This window comes from Chionomys nivalis, chromosome 1 (assembly GCF_950005125.1).
Source record: "Chionomys nivalis chromosome 1, mChiNiv1.1, whole genome shotgun sequence".
NCBI lineage: Eukaryota > Metazoa > Chordata > Mammalia > Rodentia > Cricetidae > Chionomys > Chionomys nivalis.
Genome location: NC_080086.1, coordinates 95,718,791 through 95,723,299, shown reverse-complemented (window position 1 = coordinate 95,723,299; position 4,509 = coordinate 95,718,791).

The window sequence follows — 4,509 nt, the reverse complement described above, 5'->3', positions numbered from 1 at the left end:
TTTGGTGACTCTGCCATTGGGTTTCAGTCGATAAATTTGCATTTAGCGCTTAATTTGTTCAGTATGCCTTACTAATTTGGCAATATTTATGTTGGCCCAGAAAGCAGAAGACAGCTAAGTTCTCTTATTTTGTTTGGTGTGTGTGAGTTTGTGTGTGTGTGTGGTGTGTGTATGTGTGTTTCATTTTTCATAAAAGAAGTTGAAGTATGAAAATGTTACAATGTCATGGACAAGACTGGTTTCCTGTTTATGAGTCACCATAAATATAAAAGGTGCTGGGTGACATTTCTCAGCTGAAAGTCCATACAGCTCTGTGTGGTGAGCAAATCCTCAAGCCGGGTGGTCTTAAGGTGACTTACTGACCTTGTATAATGTCCAGAAGAATTACTGTTGAAGTACAGTAGCCAGATACATCTCACCACACACACACACAAACACATGCACACACACTCACATACACACACACACACACAGTTTTAATTATTTTTCTCATCATTCTTGGTATTGATACAAGAGTCTTTGTGATTTAAAATCAATCTTTGTCTTTGTGGCTGAAGAATCAGGGAATATATTTCTATCTGCCATAGTTTTTTCTTTTTGTTTATGCTATGTGTCCTTGCAAAAGTTTTCTCCACAGAAACAAATCCTCCTACGCAGCTCTACACACCCAGAACATTCTTCTCTTTGCTCTGGTGCTATAGCTCAAGCCTCTTCTCCTTTCTCAGAGGAATGCCACAGTTCACTGGTCCCTGCACGGGTCATAAAGCATTGGTATTAAAACAATTTCTGAGAAGACAGTAGTTAACCAGATCAGCCACTCCTAAGACTACTGTGTTCAGGGAATAGAGGCTCCAGTGTCTTTGTTTAATCATTGTTTCCTGGGACATAATTTGCAAACAGAAAGGTCCCTGGAGCAGACTCTGTTCTCACTCAAAGACAAATATATTTTTATACATAAAATTGTGCGAAAGGATCAGAAGTACTGTTCTGAAGACTTAAGGCTATATCAGTCACATCAATTCCAATCTAAATTGGAAACTCAGCAGTTAGTATGAAATGTTGACTATACTCATTGCAAGGCCCTATACAAGGATGACATGCAAATTCATGAAGCATTTCATATTTTTTATAAAAAGACACAGGCTAACAGATGGGATATGAAAACAGATTCGTCCTTTTGCTGCACACAAGAAACACAGCTCAACTTCAAAGACAGACATCACCTCAGAGAAAAGGCTTGTGAAAAAACTTCCAATCAAATGGACCTAAGAAACAACTGGTGTAGCTATCCTTATATCTAACAAAATAGACTTCAAACTAAAAATCAATCAAACTGATGAATATCTTAAATATCACCATTCGTTCAGCAGTTAATGGAGACAGAGACAGAAACCCAGAGAGGAGCACTGGGCTGAGCTGTCAAAGTCCAGTCAAAGAATGGGAGGAGTGAGAATATGAGCAAAGAGTTCAAGACCATGATAGGGACACCCACTAAAACTGTTTACCTGAGCTAATGGGAGCTCACCAACTCCAGCTGAACAGGGAAGGAACCAGCATAGGTCCAAACTAATCCCTCTGAATGTGGGTGACAGTTGCATGGCAGGACTGACAGTGGGGCCACTGACAGTGCCACCAGGATTTATCTCTACTGCTTGTAATGGCTTTTTGGGGGAACCTATTCTCTTTAGATAGATACCTTGCTTAGCCTAGAAATAGTAGGGAGGGCCTTGGACCTTCACAAAAGCAATGTGCCTTACCCTTTCTGAAAAGTGGATGGGGTGGGGTGAGGGTGTAGATGGAGGGGATGGGAGGAGGGGAGGTTTTCTTTTAAAAAATAAAAGAAATTAGAAAAAAAATACTGAAAAAACAAATCCAAGAATACATCAGAAAAAATCATCCATCATGACCAAGCAAGCTTCATCCTGGAGATGCAGGGATGGTTCAATATATGAAAATCTTAGCCGGGCAGTGGTGGCGCACGCCTTTAATCCCAGCACTCGGGAGGCAGAGGCAGGCGGATCTCTGGAAGTTCGAGGCCAGCCTGGTCTACAAGAGCTAGTTCCGGGACAGGCATCAAGGCTACAGAGAAACCCTGTCTCGAAAAACCAAAAAAAAAAAAAAAGAAAAAAGAAAAAAGAAAAAAAAGGAAAATCTGTCAATATAATCCACTATATAAGCAAACTGAAAAAGACCACATGATCATCTCATTAGATGCTGAAAAAGTCTTCCACAAAATACAAGATCCTTTCATGATAAAGGTCTTGTAGATAGCAGAGATACGAGGAACATTCTAAACATAATAAAGGCTATATACAGCAAGCCAACAGCTACATCAAACTAAATGGAGAGAAACTCACAGCTGAAAGCAAATTCCCACTAAAATCAGGAACAAGACAAGGTTGTTCACTCTCTCCATATCTATTCAATATAGTTCTTGAGGTTCTAGCTAGAGCAATAAGACAACAAAATGAGATCAAGGGGATACAAATCAGAAGGGAAGAAGTCAAACTCCCACTATTTGCTGATGATGATAGTTTACATAAGTGACCCCAAAAATTCTACCAAGGAACTTCTCCAATTCATAAACACCTTCAGTAATGTAGCAGGATACAAGATTAACTCAAAAAAATCAGTAGCCCTTTTTTATACAGATGATAAGTGGGCTGAGAAAGAATTCAGAGAAACATCACCCTTCACAATAGGCACCAATAACATAAAATATCTTGGAGTAATTCTAACCAAACATGTGGAAGACCTGTCTAACAAGAACTTTAAATATTTGAAGAAAGAAATTGAAGGCGGCACCAGAAAATGGAAAGATCTCCCATGCTCTTGGGTAAGTAGAATTAACATAATAAAAAGTCAGTCTTCACAAAAACAATCTACAGATTCAATGCAATGCCCATCAAAATCCCAGCAAATTTCTTCACAGACCTTGAAAGAACAGTACTCAACTTCATATGGAAAAGCAAAAAACAGGGATAGTCAAAACAATCCTGTACAATAAAGGAACTTCTGGAGGCATCACAATCCCTGACTTCAAACTCTACTACAGAACTACAATAATGGCATAAAAACATATAGGAGAACCAATAGAAATGAATTGAAGACCCAGAAATCAATCCACAAACCTCCAAATGCCCAATTTTTGACAAAGAAGCAAAAAATATAAAGTGTAAAAAAGGAAGCATATTCAACAAATGGTGCTGGTATAACTGGATATCAACATGTAGAAGAATGAATATATATATGTACTTATGTATATGTGTATATATGCGTGTGTGTGTGTGTGTGTATACATAGCCAAGCACAAAACTCAAGTCCAAACGGATCAAAGACCCCAACATAAAACCAACCACACTGAACGTAATAGAAGAGAAAACGGAAGGTACAATTGAACACATAGGCACAGGACACCACTTCCTAACTATAATCCCAAATACTGAGAGCAACAATTAATAAATGGGGCCTCCTGAAACTGAGAAGCTTCTATAAAGCAAAGAACACAGTCAACAAGACAAAACAGTAGCCTACAGAATAGGAAAAGACCTTCACCAACCACACATCAGACAGAGGGCTGAGCTCCAAAATATACAAAGAACTCAAGAAATTGGTCATCAAAAGAGCAAATAATCCAATAAAAATGGGATAGAGTCCTAAACAGAGACCTCTCAACAGATGAATCTAAAATGGCTGAAAAACACTTAAGAAAATACTCAACATCCTTAGTCACCAGAAAAATGCCAAACAAAATAACTCTGGAATTCCATTTTACACCTGTAAGAATGACCAAGATCAAAAACACTGATGAGAGTTTATGCTGGATAGGATATGGGGTAAAAGGAATGCTCCTCCATGCTGGTGGACTGCAAATTGGTACAGCCACTTTGGAAATCAGTATGGTGATTTCTCAGAAAATTAGGAATTAACCTACCTCAAGATCCAGCAATACCTCAGTTGGGTATATACCCAAAGGATGCTCAATTGTACCACAAGTACATGTACTCAACTATGTTCATAGCAGCATTGTCTGTCATAGCCAGAACCTGGAAACAACCCAAACGCCCCTTGACCAAAGAATGAATAAAGAAGATGTGGTACATTTCTGTCTCCTGTAACTGCAGTTCCTAGGGATACAACATCCTCTTCCAACATCCATGGGCATCCGCATATCCATGGACATGCACATCAATAAAAATAAAATTGATCTTGAAAACCATACCTAGCTAGCAAATATGTGAAGGGATAGATTTAATTAAAAGTTTTAGGTAGCAGCTTCAATAACTTATTTAAAATTGCATAACTATGAAAGCAGAATGACAACTTCTAGAAATGATTACTAACTCAGTAAACCGTATTTTCCTTTGCACTATGTTTCTCGTATTTTATTAGTTTTTTTGCCATTTTATTACTTTAGGTAATTTATATGTTTCATATTTCCTTAAATTTTATGTTTTTAAGTCTTCATTTTACCATTACTAGCAAATAAAAAATAAATGTATTTATCTT